The following is a 23318-nucleotide window of genomic DNA, read 5'->3' as shown; positions in this document are numbered from 1 at the left end:
AGTGCTAAATGATCTTAAGGAGGCATATTCAATCAATAATTATTCATAATGAGCATCTTTTTAGTCAGGTGTTTGGTTGGTTAAGTTAGGCAGTTGGCAAGGGTTATAGACAGTTATGTAGAAGTGATAAATGATAGAGGAATTTGGAAATTATTCTAGTCGCCCTCTTTCCTTCTGCATCAATACTCATTGGTAGGGAATGCTGTCTTCTTTAAGTTTCCTGCTTTAAGTGATATATATACATACACTGATTAGTCCTAAATGTCTATCTGCAGACTTGACTTCTTTCAAAGACAGATTCATATGTCCAGTTGCTGAAGTGGCATCTTCACTTGGATGTGTAATAATGATCCCACATTTAATACATCCAAGGCTGAAATCTTATCCCAAAACTTCATTTTGCCATATTAGATCTCATCTCTGCATCTCAGATAATGATGACTTTCTAACAGTAGCTGACACCAAGAACAATGCAGTTGATTTTGTCATATTTCTTTCTTTCACACACCACTGCTGTCAGCAAATTTTATCAGATGCACTTATTTTCTCTTTACACCTTTACTGAAGTATAATTTATATAAAATAAAATTCACACTTTGAGTGTACATTTCCATGAACAATCAGTGGCATGCCCAATTTAGAACATTTCCATCTCTCCAAAATGTTCCCTCACTCTCCTCTGTGGTTATCCTACGTCGTCAACTCTGGTCCCAGGAAACTAATGACCTGTCACTTGCTCTTCCTTTTCTAGAATTCTACATAAATAGGGCAATGCAATATATAATCTTTTGAATCTGACATTTTTTCACTTAGCATGATGTTTCTGAGATACATTCATGTTGTTGACTATATCAGTAGATATTTTCTTTAAGTTTTTATTGCTGAATAATATTCTAGGACCTACTTTTACAACATATTCACCTGTTCATGTCTAGTCCTACAAACTTAGTCCAGGTCATGAACACATCCTATATAGTTAACTCCAATAGCTTTCTAACTGGTCTCTCTGCCTTACCTTTTGATTGCTCATAATTAAATCTCAACCCAGTAACCAGCACTATCCTTTTAAAATGTAAGTCTGATCATGTCATGTTTTGTTTAAAACTTTTCAAGTATTCAAGTCACAGGGTGAAAGTAGAAAGCTTTCAATGACCTACAAAACCATATGTGACCTAGCCTTCTGTTCCTTCCCCTATTACTATCCTTTTGCTGGCTAAGTACAGTCTCATTGGTTCCTTAAATCTGGAAATACAGGAGAGAACACAAGAGTATCAGAGGAGACAGAATTAAATAGATCTTCCTGCATTGCTCATTTTCCTCAGTGGTAAGAAATTAAAAGCTTTATAATATTAAGATGTAGAATATACTGTAAAATTTGAGTTTTTAAAATAAATTTTCATGTTGAGACATGTGACTTCAGTTGATACCTCCCAAAACATCCCAAGGTATATTTTTCAATTTCTCTGCATTTTAATTGTTCTGGTAAAGAAGTATGAAAATCACAATTTGCTTAATTGATCATTCTGGAGAATGAGCATAACAAAATTTAATTATATTCAAGCTAAGTTAAAGCTGATGTAGGAGAGACTTTAGAAATGGATAATTTTAGCTCTAAATTTTGTTTAGTCAAGTTTGAAAGTTTCTAACAACAACAAAATATACCATGCTAGAGAACCCAATGTCTGACACAAATTTTACTTCCACTGGGTGAAATTCAAACAGACTCACAGCTAATTTTTACTTGGGAAAGTGAAAAAGGTATGAGATTTATATTTCCTTTAGAAATACAGTAGTGTGGCTTTATTTCACTGCTAATGGAGTATATTAAAATACTACAGTGTGAAAAACAGAAGAATGTTTTTGTTCTTCAGATAGACATAACTTTATATGAAACAACAAAATATTCACACATTTGATTAGTAACAAATTCCTTTTCCTAATATTATCAAAGAAAGAAACCACATAGGAATAAAACCCCTGAAAATGAAAATGAACTTGGGATCAGCAAATTGCTGTAAAATAAAGGTGTTAACTGAAAAACTTTCAGGTTCCCAATTTTCCTACCTTGAAAATAATACTCTAGCACTTTATTTTTTTTCTATACTAATGCAAATATTTTTGGTGCTTCATAAAACATTGAGCACATCTCCCACGTAATACCATAGTTCAGATTAGAAACACTGTTGACATATAAATTGTTTCACATTTCTTCCACACTTTACCATCAAGTTTTTGAAAAATAATGAGAAAACTAAGAAATTATAAATAAAAATACAAATCAAATGTTTAAATAGTAGAAGCTACATAGATTTTTCTTCATATTTGAAGTTTTATCATTAAAAAGTGTTTCTTTCTAAAGCAAACTGATATTTACTACTCATATGCCTCTGTTTTTTCCAGAGTATTTTCTTTACCTTTATTAGGCCACTGAGACTAGACTAGAAAGGTATGTTTTTGATTGAAGAACAGTGTTCTTAGCTAAATACAAAATACATAAAAATACTAAGGGTAAATATTGCTTTGTTTGCTTACAGTATAAAAGAAATAAGGACAATAGAATGGTAACTGAGCCAAATGGGACACTTAATAATTTGGATTCTCCTTTTTATTCTTTTTACTGACACTCTACAAATGTTCATATTAGTTGAGGAGTTCTGTGGTTGTCTTATATTCACTTAATGAAATAATGAAGAAGAGAAAAATATCTCAAGGCTGGAAAAGTAAGAAAAGGCTGCAGACGTTAGGGCATGTATTGAATAAGCAGACTTCTGGACAATAAAATTATAAGAAAGCAAACTACATGCTTTAAAGTTTAGTGGGAGACTAAATAGTAATGATAACATCTCTATCATGATTTACAGTTTACCAAGAGCATTTCTGTTTCCCAACTACCACATGAGTCAGGAAGAGCACACGTGAAGATATTGAGAGCCACGGGAGAGAGAAGTAATTTCACTGTGGAGCTAGGACTATGAACCATGTTCTTCATATACAGAACATATGCTTCTATTTTCTGTAGATTATGTGTCACATATCATTAATGAAGACTGGGAAAACCTGTTGCAATTTCCTGACATTATTTTTTAAAGATGATGATTTTTTCCAAGTGATTCAGATGTTCAGCCCAGGTTGAGAACTACTGGTATAAAATAAGAAGAAAACAACCAGGAGTTTGTAATATGAAAAAAATGTTATATGAAGACTTCCTGGAAAGATCAAGAATGCTATCCTGGAAAAGAAAATAATCAAAAGAGAGGATTTTACTTAGCATGCTCTGCTATCCCAGACGGAATTCAAGACAGTAGCTAGGAGTTGTAGAGAGATGCTTGAAGTTCACAAAATTAAAACCTTTCAAAATAAATGTATGCCTTGTGAAGTTGTAACCCCCCTGTCAAGGAAAGTGCTCAAGCAAAATGGGTAACTATAGATCAAGGAAAATGGTGGAAGCTACTAATACATTGAGAGACATAAAAGATCACTTAAAGACTCTAAGATTTTGAGGCAATTATATACTTTCTCATTTGTTTTGAACAAAACTTCTATTCTTCAGCCCATGATATCTGAAATGTTGTGCATTGATAATTATTAATAATAAAAAATGTTTTTATTATTTAAAAAATGACTTCTTAACTTGTCTTATAGAATGTAAGAAAGTCTGAGTGTCCATACACTGAGGATAATGCCAATATTAATGTCTTCCGTTAAGATTTTTTTTAGGAGGGAAGACAGCATAGTTGGAAATAATTTTCCCTTTGGAGGCAGACAGATCTGAATTCCACTTTTAGCTCTGTTGCTTTTGGGTTACACAGTCTTGAACTAGAAACTTGACTCTCCTGATCTCTTGTTTCTCTATCTAATAAAATAGTATAACAGAAATTACAGAAATGAAATTTAAGGACTAAGTGTAATATGGCATAGAGTAGTGCTAAATGAATATTAGTTTCCTAAATTATGTCTAATTAGTAACAATTTCCTACACTGGCACAAAGACACCGGTGAAAGATGGCCAAGGAAGTTCAAACACAAAGGTACAAATTAACATATTTATGTAAACATTAAAGGTTTAAAGAAAATGAAACATGAAGATATTTCTTTGTTTCTCCAGAGGTCTCAAATTTGGAGATCTCTGCACTCCATAACTCAAACAGTTTTAGAATTCTGTTGTTCTAAGTCATTCTCAGACCCTGTACTTGATGGCTAGAGTAAATAGAGCATACTGAATATAATTTAACTTGTTCTTGATGGTTCATGGTAATCATTAGGAATAACATTTTCTATACTACACATAGTGCTGAAATTGCTATCTGGATTTTTCCATATTTCTGGATTGCTTTTTCCTACAGCTTCTGCTTAACTGCACTTCTCATTATAGAGGCTCCTACATTATATAGTACTGTTGACTTTCCACTAAATTGCCTTTGCCTACTGTTGTTGGTGTTCTCTAGCTTCTTTCTTTGTGGTCTGATCTATTTTTTTTTTAGCTGTAACTTTCCAAATACTTAGAGGTCTGTTAGGCACACAACTGCCTGCAACCTAATCTTTATAGCCTTAGTTGTTAGACTGCCTGCTCAAACTAACCTAGAACAGAATTAATGGCTTTTAGTAAAAACAGAATTAATGGCTTTTAGTAATGACTTTAGTAAAAACTTAAAAAGATGTTAAGTATTTGAGAAGGCAAGAAATGCAAACACTCCTTATAACTACACATTGACACTTATTTCTCTAAGACTCAGGGGTGCTTTAGCTTAATTATTTCTGGCTTTGTCACTGACCTACTTGAGATTGTTGCAAGTCAGGTAGCTGTGTGATTGGGTGTTACTATAAATGCTATAAATGTGTAATGCCCTAACAAACTAAGTTGTAGCTATAAACCCAAACCTAGTGGAATAAAATTCTCCAAGTGGGCTGTATAGAGAAATGTTTTTAATATGAAAAATAATTGTTAGCATAAACCCTGGAAGTCATTTATATAGAATAAAAGTCAACTAATTTTAAGAAAGAAGATTTCCTTACCCTATATTCCCAACCAGCATTAACTATAAATTATGTTTATAAGGATGACCCCAAAGACATTTAAAGTGACTTTAGGATTGACCAAGGGAGATTAACATTTATTTAGTATAGAAGGAGACATTCAGAGCTGGAGGGCACCACAGGGGTAATTGTTTCCAATCCTCTCATTTCACAGATGAGGAAAAGAGACACCGAATGGCAGAATCATTTACACAAGTTTCACATCTAGTTAGTAAATGTCAGGAATAAAACCAGGTCTCTGAATTCTTAATGTGGTGCCTTTTTATTATTCCCATGGCCACCATATCATTCAGTATGTTTTAGTATTTTTTGGGACTCTGAAAAAGTTAATTCTTGGGCCAATTTTTATAACTCTTGCTATAGTATGAATGTTTGTGTGTCCCTCCCCCCCCCATATGTTGAAACCTAATCCCCAAGGTGATGGTATTAGGAGGTGAGTCCTTTGGGGGATGAATGAATACAATTAATGCCATTATAAAAAAAGCTCCCTTGCCCCTTTCTCCATATGACATTGACTCTAAGTTAAGAAGGCACCAGAAAGCTGACTCTAACAAGATTCTAAATCAGCCTGTGCCTTGATCTTGAACTTCCCAGCTTCCAGAACCTGTCAGAAATAAATTTCTGTTGTTTATAAGGCACCTGGTTATGGCATTTTGTCATAGCAGCCCAAACAGACTAAGACAACCCTGTTAACTATAACAGTTAACAAGCTAAAAAACCAATTTCCTCAATAACCTGACATAAAGAGACATTTAGAAATGTTCCTAGAAATGGAGAATTGTTCCCTTTTGGAGCAACAGCATGTGTTTCCTCTCGAGCTTGAAGACAAGGCTGGAGCCAGGCAACATCAGAACGTGTTCTGCAGCCCTCACTGGGGGCTTAAGAATCCCTCTTTTTGGATGGGCTAAGTAATTGGTGTTCATTTATCCACCCATCCATCTTTCCATCCATCCGTCCATCCAGTGATTAATTTTACAATGATAGGTCACCGGCATTTGTTTTTTCTCTTGTGCACTTTTCTATGATGTGTTCATCATAATCTGCAACATTACTTATGAAAATATTCACTTAACATAGTTACTTAGAAATATACTTTTTTCTGAAAATAAAATATAATTGTTTCAGATTTTATGTTTGAAACCATCTTAAAATATTTTATTTTATTATCTGAATTTGTATCCAAATACAAGATAAATTTATTGAGCCAATTTAGAAAATACTACCTAACATATTCTAGGTCAATACTTTAAAGTTACTTTTACAAGAATAAAATCTTCAGCATAACAGTAAAATGTCTATCTCTTTTCTTCATGTAATTTTTGTTAAAATGTAGGTAAAAAATAATTATACATATAAAATAATAAAAAAATTATTTCAACAGGAATAATAATAGGCAATACCTGGTTTCAGCTTTTTTTTTTTTTTTTTGGTTTCAGCTTTTAAGAGTCTTCTTTGGAAAGGGATAATGAATTTTGAATAAAGTTAAGATATAAAAGAGACTCTAAATTCATAATCTTGGTGGCCAAAGACAAATTATGTAGATATCATTTAATTTTTATTCATTTCACTTAAGAAATATGCTAGATGTGGGGCGCCTGGGTGGCGCAGTCGGTTGAGCGTCCGACTTCACCCAGGTCACGATCTCGCGGTCCGTGAGTTCGAGCCCCTCGTCAGGCTCTGGGCTGATGGCTCAGAGCCTGGAGCCTGTTTCTGATTCTGTGTCTCCCTCTCCCTCTGCCCCTCCCCCGTTCATGCTCTGTCTCTCTCTGTCCCAAAAATAAATAAACGTTGAAAAAAAAATTAAAAAAAAAAAGAAATATGCTAGATGCTAACTGTGTGCCAAAAGCCACATTTATTTGGTGATCCATGAATTTAAAAGAATATAAAATCACCTTTTCTGGCCTTCAAGAAACTTTCGCTGTAATCAAACATATTGTGAAAGCATGATGAAATGGCTGAGAGAAAAGAAGGTTAAGTTTGAAACACTAATATTTTATGGATAATTTTGATAATCTGAACTGAAGTTAACCTTAACTATGGCCCCTGTATCTCAAATGGGCTCATTCTTTACCATAAGTGATAACAAATAACTGTTCAAAATAGATATAATAAGATTTTGTTTTACACTTACAATTAACATCAAACAACCTATGAGACAACAGTCAATGATGAGTTAATCGAATAGTCTCACATTGTGGCTTGGAAATAAAAGGGAGTAACCTGGGTATGATCAGAAATGATACCATAACAAAAATAAATAAACTTTTATTTTATTATTAATTGAAAGCAATGAGGTATATCTTGATTGCCATGGATGTCTTATGAAAGTTCCTATATTTTTCTTTGCCTTGTTAAAGGAAGAGTATAAGTAAAAAATCATGATGATTATAAATCTATATGTATCTATGAGGAAAGCTTAGACTAATAAATATTCCCATGGAGAGCATAAAAAAGGGCTTAGAGACTAGAGACGGGGACTCGACGCAGTATAGAACACAACCTTAGGCTTTATTTCTTTATTGAAGTATCTGTTAATTTTTTTCTTTTTTAAAAATTTTTTTTAATGTTTATTTATGTATTTTGAGAGACAGAGACAGAGCATGAGCAGGGAGGAGCAGAGAGAGAGACACAGAATCCGAAACAGGCTCCAGGCTCTGAGCTGTCAGCACAGAGTCCGACGTGGGGCTCGAACTCACAAACCGTGAGATCATGACCTGAGCCGAAGCCGGACACTCAGCCGACTGAGTCACCCAGGGCCCCTCTGTTAATTTTTTCAACTACTGCTTGATGGAACACTTAAAACTGCATCTCAAACTTAATACTAAAAACAAATAGAAAGAATGGAAGTGATTTTTTAGGGGTAGTGAGATTCTGTTTGGGATGATAAAAAGTTTTGGAAATGGATAATGGTGATAGTTGCATACTACAATAAAAATAAATAAAAAGAGTGAGATAGGTTCACAAGGAACTCTTACAACTCATTAGTAAAAACAAAATACCAAAACCACATACATGCAAAAACTAGTAACACATTTAAAAAAAAAGGCTAAGGACTTGAATAGGCATTTCTCCAAAGAAGAAATACAAACAGCCAACAGGTAAAAGAGAAAGTGTTCCATGTCATTAATGATCAGGGAAATGAAAACCAAAACAGTGAGGAGATATCACCTCACATTTGCCAGTACGACTATTCTCAAAAACCAAACACCAAAACAAAACACAAGTGAGGAAGTGGATAAATTAGAACACTTGCACCTTGTTAGTGGAAATGCAAAATGGTGCAACCGCTAATGATAAACAGTAGGGAAATTTCTCAAAAAATTAAAAATATAAATACCATATGATCCAGCAATCTTACTTCTGGGTATTTAGCCAAAAGAATTAAAATCAAGATCTCAATGAAATTGTAGCACCAGTATTCACAGTAGCCAAGATGTGATAACAGTGTATATGTCCATCAACAGGATTAAAAAAAAAAAAAAAAGGTGGTATATGCATACAATGGAATGCTATTCGGTCTTAAAAAGAAGGTAATTCTGCAATATGCAAGGACATGGATGAACCTGTAGGACACTATACTAAGTTAAATGACCATTCACAGAGTGACAGATGCTGTGTGACTGCAGTTACATGAGGTCTCTAAAATAGTCAAATTCATAGGACCAAAGAAGAGAATGGTGGTTGCAGGGGCTGGAGGGAGGAGGAAAAGGGGAGTTACTCATCAACAGAAAAAGTTTCAGTTAAGCAAGATGAATAAGCTCTGGAGGTCTGTGGTACAACATTGCATCCATAGTCAACAATAATATATTGTTATAACTAAAAATTGTTGAGGGTAGATCTCATGTTAAGTGTTCTTACGACAATAAAAAAAATCAAAAAATTTTTAAGTTTATTTATTTTGAGAGAGAGAGAGACAGAGAGAGAGAGAGAGAGAGAGAGAGACAGAGAGAGAGAGACAGCACGTGAGCAGGGGAGGGGCAGAGAGAGAGGGAGAAAGAGAATCCCAAGTAGGCTTCCGTGCTGTCAGCACAGAGCCCCATGTGGAGCTCAATCTCATGAACCATGAGATCATGACCTAGGCCGAAATCCAGAGTTGGACACTCATCTGATGAGCCACCCAGGCACCCCTAGTCAAATTTTAAATAATGACAAATATGAAAATGTATTTAAGATATATCATTAAGAGAAAAAGCAAGAACTCAAAAGAGTAAGTTGAAGTGTGCCAGTTCATTATTTTCTATATATATATTATGGATACCTAGTGCATACTATGAAGACACTCTGGAAGAACAGAAGTTATATTGGGGATGACACTGTGGGGACAGTAATGTTCTAAATTGCTGAGTTCTGGGTTATTAAACATGTTTATAACATGAGTACAGAAAAATATAGTTATAATTATAAATTTTGTGTTATATATATTTTACCACATAAGTAAGAAAAACTAAAGAGCCTAAAATATCATGACCCTGATGCCTGATAAGACACCTATGAATTTCTTGTACACTGTGTGCCCTTGCTAGATCTGAATCTCCTTTTATATACCATAGATACAGTAATATTATATTTTAGTGTCAGAGGATCTTAAGAAAATCTTTTTGTTACTTTAATAACACAGGAAACCTTTGCAATAAGTAATTAAGACATCCTGTTGCTTGTTCAACGTGAGGTTAATTCCCTTACTCTTTGTAAAACTAGAAAATATTAAATGCTATTTCCTTTTCTAGAGAAAATGGCACAGTCAAGATAAGTGTGCTGTGAGCATAGTAATTATTAGCAGCTATCTTCAGCTACTCTGAATCATACTGTGTTTTCCATTAGAGGAGACTTGTTATGATATTGCAAAGCTCTTTTCAAGGGAACAAAGCTAGGTTCCTTACACGATTTCTTAACATTAATTTATATAAGAATATTAATAATAAGGTTAGCAGGTGCAGAAATGAAGAACATAAGCCTATTAATAAGGTATATTCCACACAAAACCAGGTATTTTTGATGATAGCTTCATAGTTTTCTGAAAAAACCTCAGAGGAATGCTCAGAACTTGCATTGATATAAGAATGTTAGGCAAGTTTCTACAGAAAATAGTAGACCCTATAGTGCTCCCCCCATCATTGTGCAAATATCAGAACAAACATTATCACTCGAATACCCTGCTTATTTATTACAGATTACTATGCTATTATACCTTTTGTATATTTAAAAAAAATTAATGTTGATTTTTTGAGAGAGAGAGAGAGAGAGAGAGAGAGAGAGAGAGAGTCTGAAGCAGGCTCCAGGCTCCAAGCTGTGAGCATAGAGCCTGACATGGGGCTCGAACTCACAAACCATGAGATCATCACCTGAGCTGAAGTCAGATGCTTAACTGACTGAGTCACCCCGGCGCTACTACCTTTTGTATGTTTAATGCCACCACTTCTTCTTTTAAATTACTGCAACACTTTTGTACTAATTTTCTTAAAAAATAAATAATGTATTAAAACATGAGTACATAATTTCAATTTCCACAACTAGTTTTCAAATTTCATAAGGAAATAAAACTTTTTTAATCAGTTAGCTTTTTTTTTAATAAGTTAACTTTCACTCATTTAAAAATAATGAGTTATTTCCGGCTAATGTCAAAAATACTTAATATTTTCCAGCAATCATTTAATATTAAAATACAAAGGAATAAAATGCTAACTCAAGTAGTATTTTCACATATATCTACTCCAGAAAAAGAACTGAACTTCTACAACCTCTGAGAAACATGTACAAAGTTGCTAGCAAACCCATGGCACTGACAGACGTACCTAATTCTGAAAGAATGAAATGCTCTGTGTTTTGCTCGTGAGATAAATTTTCCAAGCCATCTATACGACAGGTTCTCCAGCTATTAAATAAAAAAAGTAATTGCTCTGCAAGTTTGTTAGCAGATGCTAATGATGAATGCTTAACACATTCTGCCCTCATGTTTCCCTTTAGATCTCCTTGCACTACTAGGGGTTCTATAAATGTGCTGCTGTGGCATGTACATTTGCTTTCAAATAAATGAAAAGGTTTGTGTACAAAACCTGATTGATGAATGAATGTAATGGGATATTAACAACCCTCCGACATCTGAATGGTGTGTATATTACATTAACTATATCAAAGAAAAACTGTACAACAATATGAAATCTGTGGGTTACTATTTCACTGTCAATAAAAATCATGGAAATTGATTTTCTAAAGTGTAAAAATGCACTGTTTATAAAGCTGAAAGCATCTAAACAGCACTGGCAAAATAACTTTTTAGTGAAAAGTTATTTATATCTGTATACAATGCCCACTAATACTCTTGCTTACCAAGTACACAGTCTCGATCAAGGAAAAAGGCAATTAATATGCTCTGACTTGAACATCACTGTTTTTTTTCCCCCAAAAATTTGTTTATACAAATGCAACAATCTTAGCATAGTAATTTTATCTGAGAACAGGGTCTTTGGATGCTATGGTCTGTTTTTGGAGGTTGGAAGGAAAATGCAAAGGCTGACCTGTAAAATACTTCTGATAATTTTATTCTCCTTAGCTCCCTATGCATCTCTCCAAAGCACACTGGGTTAGAAAATAAGAATGCTGCTTTGTATTGTTTTCACTCTGCTAGCTAGATGTGGGAATATGGAATATAACTTAATCTCTGTGGATCACAGGCTTCTTATCTCTAAAATGTGAATTAATTGAGAATACAATAATAATAAGGATATCTAAACAGAAAAATCTTCCTTCTTTCCAGTGTCAATAACATCATAAAATGGAACCTAATATCTTTTAAGCCAAGGAAATATTGATGCTAATGTTGTTTACATAGCATTAGCTATCTGGATGATAATCGAGCCATTTAAAAAATGCAGATACGTTCCTATAGATATGTTCTAATATAGGTGAGCCCCCATGCATACTCATTCTCAGAATACTGATTATTTTCTTTGTTTTGATTCTTTAAAATTGCATAGATTCAGCCTCCAGTTATTAATATCTAAAACTCATATGGAAAATGGGATATTTTATGATAAGTCTACAAAATGTGGTGATATGGCATTCTTTATGCTAGATGTTTCAGATTGCTAATTAAAGGTATTATTACCGTGATTGCATAAAGAAGACTTTGTTAATTTATTGAAGTTAGAATCTAGTCATCTGAATCATTTTTTTAAAAAGGAGAATTGATCTATAAATGTAATTTTTAAAATTTTATGATTTCTCCAACGCACAACTTCCTGTAGCTTGCATGACTAGGAGGCTATAATATTGCCAAGAAGCCAGGAAGAATGAGTCATCCAATCAGGGAATGGTGTTCCAATAAAGAAAACTTCCAGACAATTAACACTTTTACCCCTTTACCCTTTAAAAGCATTTCAGAAGAATCATTCCTCAAATCAGTTGTAAAATTCCTGATATTTGGAGTAATGTTTACCACCTTTTTAAAGGTAAATTTAAGTGTTTTTTAGAATTTTTGTGTTTGTTTTTAACTACTAAAAATTTTGGATGAAAAATCTGGAGAAATTAAATGGTGAATGCAATTTAAGAAAAAGTAAGTTTGGCTAAACTGGAAAAGAAAATTCCACAATTATCATCTATTTGATTCCCATGCGGCTGTTTGAGAATGTTCACTGCTCTTGTAAGAAGCATGAACCGTTCACTATTTTCTGGCCATTACTATGACGTGATTCGGAGCCTCCTCACCTTTTAAAGTATGTGTAAGCCAAAATTCTCATGTCTATAGAACCAGCTCAGCTGTACAATCTGCCTGCCATATGCCACCAAAACAGAGGGAACAAACAGCGTAGTAAAAATACATTTTATAAACTGGTCAAAATTTGGTGGACCCAGATGGAGGATGGGAGTCCTCCAACCAGAGCCTGATCTAAACCAGTTGAAAGCTACCTGTGCAGACAGAGCATGGTCCTACACTGCATTGTGCCACAGGACTGGCTTTTTCGTTGTGAAATGTGGTTTTTAATCATTTTCCTGTTCTTGCTCTGCTGTAAATTCATTTCTCTCTTTCCCCTCCATGCACCTACCTTCAGCAGCTCTGCACCTGTTTCTAATATGTTGCTTTTCCACTAAATTCAAGGGTGGAACTTAATTCAGGCAGTCATGATTACTAGCAATCTGTTCTCAATGAGGAAAAAGTGGAAATAATCTATTTGTGTCATTTAGTAGACATCTTGAATCCCCTCCGAATATTGCTTAATAAAACTGCAATACTGAAGTTGAAGATTATTTTTCATTAAATATGCTAATGCTACGTATTTTAATAGTGGCTTTTCCCCAATTGCTTAAATAACTTCCAAAATTTTAGCTCATTAGTTTTAATAATAACTTGGTGAAGTAGGAGGACAGCAAGAAATCTTTTAAATTGAATATACTATTCTAAGATAATTTTACTTGGCAAAGCTGAAGCAGTAAATACGAAATATAATAATCTATCTTATATTATCATCTGAATAATATGTACCCTTTAAGTAAAATATTGGTATAGTCAGAAAAAGGTTGAAAATATCTTGCATCACAGTGGTTTAGACTTGCCTCATTTGTATAGTGGAAGTACTTAATTTGTATTTAAAGTTCAGACAATATGTTAACTGCAAAATTCATGAGTTCTTAGGCACTGTTGGTGGGAATGCAACCAGTACAGTAACTTTGGAAAACAGAATGGAGGTTCCTCAAATAATTAAAAAATAGAATTATTATGTGATCCAGTAATTGCACTACTAGGTATTACCCAAAGAATATGAAAACACTAATTTAAGTGGATATATGCACCCCGATTTTAACTGCAGCATTATTTTCAATAGCCAAAATATGGAAGCGCCCAAGTGTCCAATGATGGACAAATGGATAAAGAAGATGTGACATTTGAAAGAAAACCAGAAAACCATGAAAAAGAGAAAGACAAAAAAGAATCAGATAAAGTCTTCAAAAACAACCAAAAAACAAGCAATGAAATGACAATAAATACCTATTAATAATTACTTTGAATGTAAATGGACTAAACGCTCCAATCAAAAGGCATAGTGTGACAGAATGGATTGAAAAACAAAGACCCATCTATATGCTGCCTACAAGAGGCTTGGAACACTCTTAAAAATTTCAAATCTAATCATACCTCTCTTCTTCAAATTCTTACAAGACTCATAGCCGTTAGGATACAGTACAACATGGTCAAGTAGGCCAGTGAGGTTCTCCCAACTTGACACATGTTAATCTCTTCAGTCTCATCCAGAGCCATTTCATTTTTCTCTGCTCTAAGCACACTTTCCTGTGTGTTCTTGAATCATGGCAAACCTTTTCACACCTCTGTGCATTCCCTCATGTTGTTCACTTCACCCTCTCCCTTCTACTCATTCTTTGGGTTTCTTCATAAATCTTTTTTTCTTCTCCCCGTCCCCACTGCACCCCATAGGAATCATGTCAAATTCTTAAAATCCCTTATTGCGTCTTTACATTTCGTTTCATAGCACTTGAAAATTTTTATAAGAGTTCACTGCTTTCTTCGAATCTTGTTACTGGGTGTCATGCCCCTCCCTCTCCCATCTACTGTACTATAAGAAGCTTGATGAGGGAGAGTACCATATTTATTTGTTCACATTGTATGCCTAGCCTCTATTACCAGACCTGACACATAGTAAGTATTTGATAGATATGCATTGAACAGATTAAAAAAAATAGACTATTTGGGACCTGACTCACATAACACCTTATCTCTAGAGGCTATTTGGATTATAATTCCTTATAAAAAGAATGTCATTTACAATGGTTTTATTAACTAGAGTGTCCCTATTTACTTACAAGCCTGGAATTCCTGTTCCTGTTTAATATGTTGTGTTAACCTAGAGTAAGCATTTATGTAGTGATCTACTTGATCTTGGAACCTTATAGTCTAGGTTAAAGAGTACACCATATCTCATGCACTGCTAATTTACATTCCTAAAAGACAGCTTCAATTACTACATCCCATTGCTAAAATTTTGCAGTGGGTATCCTTTCCCCAATGTACGATTTCATCATTTCCGCATTCAAAACTACTGTAGGTGGACTATAACCCAATATTATTTCACAGTTTCCTCAGCAAGGTAGTTTTTGCTTCACTCAAATTAGACAATTCAATATTCCCACACATATCCACCTCTGGGCCTTTGTAGATTTTATTCCTGTCTTCCAGCAATCTTCACAAAATTAGGGCTCTTTTCTGGGACATTTCTCTCATAGTGACTATCCTCTGCCTGTTGATTCCCAGGAGCTGAATTTAATGTACTTTAAAGCGGTTGTGTTGCCCAATGTTCTCAGGCCAAGGAGATCCTGCATTCTTTAAGGCCTATTTCAAATGTGACCCCATGATCTGACTAAGCAAATACAAGTTACATTCAGTAATTATTATCCATTGTGGGTTCTTGCCAGACTAATGGATCTCTGGTGACCAAGCTTCTGCCCTGTGAAAGTGCTTACTAATGTATTTATGTCTTACGATATATAAGGGACAAAAAAAACAATATAGCACAATACTTGAAAGAGAACTTTGGGGAGTACAAATTCAAATGAAAATTCAAACATTTCTAAAAGAATTAAGTCAGTAGATCAATCAAAAAAGAAAAATGATAAAAAATGCAACTCTACTTTAGAGCCATTACAAGAAGCTGTTAGATGAGCTACAAATGATAAATGTAAACTGCAAAGAATTAAATGAAGGATTGCTAAGGGCCAATTTTTGTCACATTGTGCAGCCCTGGAACCATGAATACCTACAGCAAAGGTAAGGGAAATTTCAGTCTATAAGTGGAATATTGGTATAGAAAGTATCATTGAGTGAAAAGGGATATCATATCTCCTCATAGAATATATTAAAATATAAAGGTTGGTTGAAAGTTGGTGGTGTAAGAGATTTACAATTGGCAAATTTCTATTTTTCACCTTAGTTAAATTAACAGCTTCAAACTCTCTCCCTTTACTTGCTCCTATCATTATAACAGTACTTAGTGTAAAACATTTTTCTCTGCTGAAAATAAAGCATCATCATTCTGCCAGGAGCCTGGTTTGTTAGCAGCTCAAGTGGTCAAATGAAGCTAACCCCAGGGCTACTGCACTGGCTGTGTTCCTAGGAGAAAATCTCAAAGATATCCCCAGTCTTAGGATCTCCTTGGCCTGAGAACATTTGGCAATACTACCACTTTAACATACCGGAGTATGTTAAATTCAGCTCCTGGGAAGCAAAAAGTATATGGTATAGCAGCATTGGAAATCTTTCTGACTAATTAAGGAACCATGTGGGAGTTGTGCTCGTGGCATTCTCATTTGTAAAGGAAGGAAGACTTTACGAAGAAGGAAGAAAAAGCAAGTGAAACATTTTGCTGAATGCACATGGATTTTAGAGCTACATCTTCCTCCTAAGAATGTTCCCAATGAAAATGAAGGCATCCAGCCATTTTTAATTTAAGCATTGGGTCAAATTGATTTTCCAAGGTCAAGATCGTTATAACTTCAAAGCCTCTTTGCTTTTCTGAGGATAAATACTAACACAGCCCACAAAATCAGTAAACCAAACTAGCAGCTCAACTGACTAAATTTCTTGATAATGAAGATAGGTTGAAAAGCAGGATGTAAATGTTCTTCCTTTCTTTTTAAAATAATAGCATTACCTACAAACTATCGTATTCCTACTCCAAATTTTTCCTCTTTGCTCTGGTTATAGAGTCTTTTTTTTTTGAAGACTCAGAATTGCATGGTAAGAGTGATGAACTCACCCATCCATCTTTTCTAGACAATGGGTTCCATCATGTCCTAAAGGAGAACACCTTCCTGATCAACCCAGAAACAAAGAAATTGCTTCAACCCTGATGAAAGACACTTTGATAATGTACCTTTTACTTACAGAGAAATCAATCTCAGAATTCCAGAGGAGAAAGCATATTGAAAATTAAATTTTCATCTGTGTTTAAGCTAAATACATACATATAATACATAAGCAAGTAAGTGCTGTAACATGAAGCAAGATCTTTACAGTACGCTTATGTATAAGTAAATAAACAACATAACTTTTAAAAGATGTGTTATGTATACTCAAGTGACAGCATTCAGAAAAGTTCAAATTGTGAACTCTTCTTCCTATTTATGTTAGAATAAAGGCCAGACCAGTAAACATTCTAAATCCTCACTGTCCCTTCTGCGTACTGTTGTAACCTCAGCATCATAATACTGAGGTTTCTGTGTATAGGGCTGAGCTACACAAAAGTTGAGAAACAAGTGTTCCCATCATGGTGCTTATACTCCCCTGGACAGATAAAATAGATACAATAAACAAGTTACTATAGGTTGAGATGATCAGAGAAGATGTCACAGCCCTCCCAAGAGAAGGGCATAACCCATGTAAATAGTGAAAGGGGTAAAAATATATAAAGGGGTAGGGTGAAGGGTATAACAGGTCAGACTCATTTAGTTTGTTGAGAAAAATTTATTTGCCTGGAAATGAAGTTTGGTGGAGAGATTTGTAAGAATTTAAAAGTTGATATGGCATCATCCGTCCTTCACCCAAATTCTTTTGGAAGGGCGTATTACCGATAAAATATCTACATTAACCATAGTAACTTTAACTGATGTGAAATCTGCTTTATTGCAAATGGGATTTGAGTGGATTGAAAATGAGAGGAGGTCTTGGTGCTTAGCTTTTTGTCTTTGGTCATACCATTAGCTTATACAACTTTGGGAGATTAGACTGATTAAACAAAAAAAGATTTCTATGGATTAAGAAATGTATGTGATAGTCCTGTTAAAAGTTTTTCATTTACAAGGAAAAAATAAGGATTTATGGATTATGAATTAAAATCAAGAAAAAAAAACATTTTCCTGGACAGACTAGGTTTAGGATATTATGTTGTTGCTATGATTACATAAAACTGTATAATTCAATATGGCTGCATATAGGATTACATACAACTCACTTTTATGAGTGAGAAACTACTTCTATTAAACCATACCTTCTTAGTCCAAAGGGCCTTTCATGAGAGTCATATAAACTCATGCTAAGATGAAGAAAATTGTATCATTGTTCTTTTGGATAAATTTAGCTTTTAAATTTCTTATCATTATTAAATTGAGAATATGTAATTTTTAAAAATTTATATAATATAATCAATATTTGAAGCCTGGAGTAGCACTGGCTCACTGTCTTGGGCTCTACCATTAGAAAGCATGGTCTATTTAAACAAATCATTCCTGCACCTGTCTTGGATTTATACGCTCTGCTTCCTGGATTCAGGAAGCTATTCAGTGTATAAATGTATTTCAATGTGATAATTTCCTCATATAATTAACATGATTCTTCAGTCATATTCAAATTTTACATTAAAAATCTTTCATGTACATTAAGCCTACCAAGGTGAGTTGAAAGTTTTTCTTATTCTAAGTTCATGATGTGTTTTATGTTGTAATTCTTCCTTATTACAGAGGGAAAACTTTACACCTAAAAGCTGCTATTACTATAATTATATGACAGGAAGGCGAGTGACAAGTCTAAAAATAGTAGTAGGCTCCCTGGAGGTGCCCAAGTGTTAGAACTAAGTTGCAGTAGTACAAAGGCACAGGATGATGAAAGGCAGTTTCATCTCCTGAAGAGTAGGTGAACTGCAGACCTATCTAGAAAAGAGAGTAACTACCCAACGTCAGTTAAAAAAGAAAAAAAAAAAGGAATACTCATCACTTTGGGGAGTTTTTCTAAAATTTTTTTTTAATGTTTATTTATTTTTGAGAGAGAGAAACAGACAGAGTAAAAGCAAGGGATGGACAGAGAGAGAGGGAGAATTCCAAGAATTCCAAGCAGGCTCCAGGCTCCATGCTGTCTCAGGGCCCAATGTGGGGATCGAATTTGCAAACTGTGAGATCATGACCTGAGCTGAAGTTGGATGCTTAACTAACAGCCACCCAGGCATACTTTGGGGAGTTTTTCTAGACAGGTATTTTCCAAATATCTAATTTTTAATTTAATTGTTTTATACAATTATTTTATTTTATTTTATTTTATTTTATTTTATTTTATTTTATTTAAGTTTATTTATTCTGAAAGAGAGAGAGAGCAGGCATGAGCAGGGGAGGGCTGTCAGCATGGAGCCCAATTTGGGCTCGAACTCATGAACCCATGAGATTATGACCTGAGCCGAAATAAAGAGCTGGATGCTTAACTGACTGAGCCACTCATGTGCCCCCAAAGTACGTTTTAATCACTTAAAAATACATGGGGGGGTTGGCACGGAGGGCAGAGACAACATATTAAATGTTCAAGGTGCACACATTTATCCAAAGAAACCATACTCTGATGCATTTTTCAATCAACATTTCCAAACAGTTGACTAGGGAACATTTATATGTATAGGTGACCCTTGAAATAGCATGGGGGTTAAGGGTGGTGACCCCACAGCACAGTTGAAAATCTGCACATAACTTTTGACTCCTCCAGAACTTAACTACAAACAGCCTGTATAAAGTGGTCTCTCATATACTGGTTTATAAAAGTAAATGGTGATGCAAGGATAAAGCCTCCAGGAGGTCTCAATTCCATCGGAGCTCCACAGATGTCAAGAAGGTAGAATGAGAATTTTCCTGAGCAGGTTTCTTCAGAGAGAGTGATTGTTCTGAGTCTCTTTCTCAGCCCCCTTTGGGATAGAGGGTGGGAGGGCTACCTTCTAACACTTTACCTGGGGAGACACCTTCAAGAAAACCACTTGGGTATCTCTGAAATAAGATCATATTGTTGGGAGTCACATATAAGAACACAGAATTAACTTGTGGACAGGGTCTGACTCCTGCCAAAGAATTGGGGAAGGCTAGACACGGGATCCTCATCGCTTTGGTGGTAGGAGGCAGAACACTGAGGGATGGGTGAAGAGAGGGATGCAGGAGTGCTTCTCTGTGGACCAGATCTGAGCCACACAGGGAGCCAGCTTTACATCTTGGGTCCTGTCCAAGAGTACCACCTGGCAAAGCAAGGAGCCCAGAGCAGAAGGAGGTTGGAGATAACTTCCGGATTTCGCAGGACTAAGGAAGTGCAGGAGGGAGACTCAGGGGGTGTTACCTGAAGAGCCCAAAGGATCTCATAAAGAAGTGTCAGCTTTAATCATCTGCCATACCCATCAAAGAACACTAGCATAACACATCTAGCAAGGGATTAAAACTGCTTCTTCCTGGGGCTCCTATGTGGCTCAGTCGGTTAAGCGTCTAACTCTTGGTTTCAGCTCAGGTCATGATCTCATGGTTTGTGAGTTCAAGCCCTGCATCGGGGTCCACACTCACAGTGTGGAGCCTGCTTTGGGATTCTCTCTCTCTCTGTGTCCCTCCCGTGCATGCATATTCTCTTTCTCTCTCTCTCTCTCTCTCTCTCTCTCTCTCTCTCTCTCTCTTTCTCTCTCTCTTTCTCTCTCTCTCCTCTCAAAATAAATAAACTAAAAACAACAATGACAACAACAAAAAACTGCCTCTTCCCTTCCCTTTAATCCCTCCTTGTGTCTCCTCCCTAGTGACAAATAGTAGCTCCTAATAGGCTTATAACAGGATAGAGAAGAGAGCCTATGGAGTATGTTCTAATTCCTGGCTTCTAGCCCCAAAAAGATCTTGGAGGAATTTTATTTGTTCAGAATAAAATGACCCTTTTGCTAAATAAACAGTTGGAGACAAAAAATATGATTGCTTTTGGTTATTTCTGAAATTGAGCTTGTTCAATATCCCAGTTACAGAAACTATGAAGCCTGCTAGTAATCCAGAGCAGAGCATCAGGAGAGGCACATTTTAAATGCCACCAGTCTCATGCTTTAAAGTCACCTTATCTGGCAGAAGGGGAAAATGTAGCTGTCTGAAATATCAGAATACAAAACATGATACCCCATGAAATCAGCAGCATACAGTGTGATTCAAGTCAGAGTTTAATCTGCAATGCTACATCACATTCTTTTTTTGGTCAAGAGTGAAAATAATGATGATGATGATGGTGGTGACGGTGATGATGATGACGACACTCTAGCCCTTTCAGATTACTATCATTGGGAAATTGTGTAGATAAGGATCTCAAAATCAGAGGACCTAATGCTACTGCTTAGGATGATAGAACGACTTCAGGTTGGGAAAGCAAGAACGAACAGATGTTCCCTAGGAAGACAGAATTAAATGACCCTGAGATTCCAGACATACACAGTAGGCTGGATAACGTGCAGTAGACTACAGCATACAGTAGTGCACTAGACTAGATTTGATCAATACTTTTACTGCAGCCAAACTGTAGGGCAAGTGATGGAGAGACAACAGACAATGTCGAGGAATGAATTCTGGGGCCAGATTAGGTGGGTTGAACCAGTGCAACCTGAATGACTACTATAAAATGTATTGGAGTTCTTTCTTTTGCCTCAAAAATATAAAATTATTTTTGATGAAAAATAACATCAGTGAAAATAATATCGATATTAATTTTACAGTCATCCATGGAGATGGTTCTAATACACTTAAAGACAAATATTAACTACAAGAAAAAGCAGCTTGTCAAAAAGATAAACATAAAATTGTTATATGACCCAGCAATTCCACTCGTAGGTACATGCTTAAAAGCACTGAAAACAGATACTCATATTACACTTGTACTCAAATTTTAACAGCAGCTCTATTCACAATAGCCAGAGGAGGAAACAACTCAAATGTCCATCGACTGATAAATGGATAAACAAATGTATTATATCTATACAATGGGATATAAATGAGCCAAAAAAAGGTAACTAAACACTGATATATGATACAATTTTGATGAACTTCGAAAACATTTAAAAGGTCATATATTGTATAACTCTAGTTTAGGAAACATTCAGAATAAGGAAATATATATATATATATGTATATATATATGTGTGTGTATATATATATATATATATATACATATATATATATATATTTGTAATCAGCTCTTTCTGTGTAGATTGTACCATATGTCAAAAAAGTAACAAAGGATTACCTCAGTATGCTTGCCTTCTATTAAGCCCTTTTAATATCAAGAGCTTGACGATTTTTATTATTGCAGGCATCATAACATTTTTGCTTATAAATGTCTATGATTGCATAGTTGAATTAATTGGGTTTCCAAGTTAAACCTGGCTTTGTTTTTATTTTTTTTAATTTTTAATGTTTATTTATTTTTTAGAGAGAGAGAGACAGAGAGAGAGACAGACAGACCATGAGTGGGGTAAGGGCAGAGAGAGAGGGAGACACAGAATCCCAAGCAGGCTCCAGGCTCCATGCTGTCAGCATATAGCCTGATGCAGGGCTCGAACTCACGAACCACAAGATCATGACCTGAGCTGAAGTTGGAAACTTAACTGACTGAGCCACCCAGGCGCCCCTAAGCCTGGCTTTAAAGCAGTTCTAAAAACATAAAAATAGTGAATTCACCTAACAAGCAGTGCAATGGTAATAAATGCAATACCAGAAATTGAAGATTTGGTTTTAAGAAAAATAGGTACCAATAATGCAGACAGAAGGAGATGGGAAAAGAGCATTTTTTTTCTAAAGCAGTATCAACTGAAAGAGAAAAAAACAGTATAATAGAAATATACACCTTGCTGCAATCTTATCTTAAATCCCCATTATGTTAGCCCAAATTCCTTCGAGTATACAATTTTCAGTCAAAGTCACCATTGTATGAAGTCTCCTCTCCCTTACTATGTGCTTTGTTTTTTTTCCAGTTTAATTGGAGCCTTTATTTTAAAATGAACCTTGAAGCAATTTTGGTGGTTCACCTCTTCATTATTTCAGTAACAAAATACCAACTTGCTCATTGCAGTAGTCGATGGCAGTGTCATTACATTCAAGGGAAATAAAGTATCTGGGTTCCTTTTCTCGTATTGTGTGATTATAGTGTTGAAAATGTCTGTAAATAAAACAACAACTGAAACAATCTTTGGCTGTTTTGTGAGTAATTATAAGTCTAAGCTGGTTATCACTCACTAGAAGTATTCTAGAACTACTTTAGCCATTGCTTCCAGAAATGCTCTTTGGCAAGGTGTATACTATATAGTTTGCCATGTTTAACTAAACTTCTGCATTATAAAATCTTCCTTCAGTTAGGAAATACTCTTCTTTATCTGTCAAAAAGTTAAGGATGTTTGGTCGAGTATACAATTACTGTCTGACTATCCAAAGTTTAGCCCCAGCGAAAGTAATTCAGCATATGAAAAAAAAATCCAATGAATGTATCATTGCATATATTTACTTTTCTCTCTCTTGAGAAAAGTTTAGAGCTG

General features: G+C 35.0%; 1 protein-coding gene across 1 annotated transcript in view; it reads right to left on the bottom strand.

Moving 5' to 3' along the window:
* HCN1 (hyperpolarization activated cyclic nucleotide gated potassium channel 1) overlaps positions 1 to 23318 on the bottom strand; it is a 399603-nt gene that overhangs the window by 89728 nt on the left and 286557 nt on the right. The window lies entirely within an intron of this gene.

This window comes from Prionailurus viverrinus, chromosome A1, assembly GCF_022837055.1.
Source record: "Prionailurus viverrinus isolate Anna chromosome A1, UM_Priviv_1.0, whole genome shotgun sequence".
Classification (NCBI taxonomy): domain Eukaryota; kingdom Metazoa; phylum Chordata; class Mammalia; order Carnivora; family Felidae; genus Prionailurus; species Prionailurus viverrinus.
This window is presented reverse-complemented; position numbering and strand designations above follow the sequence as displayed.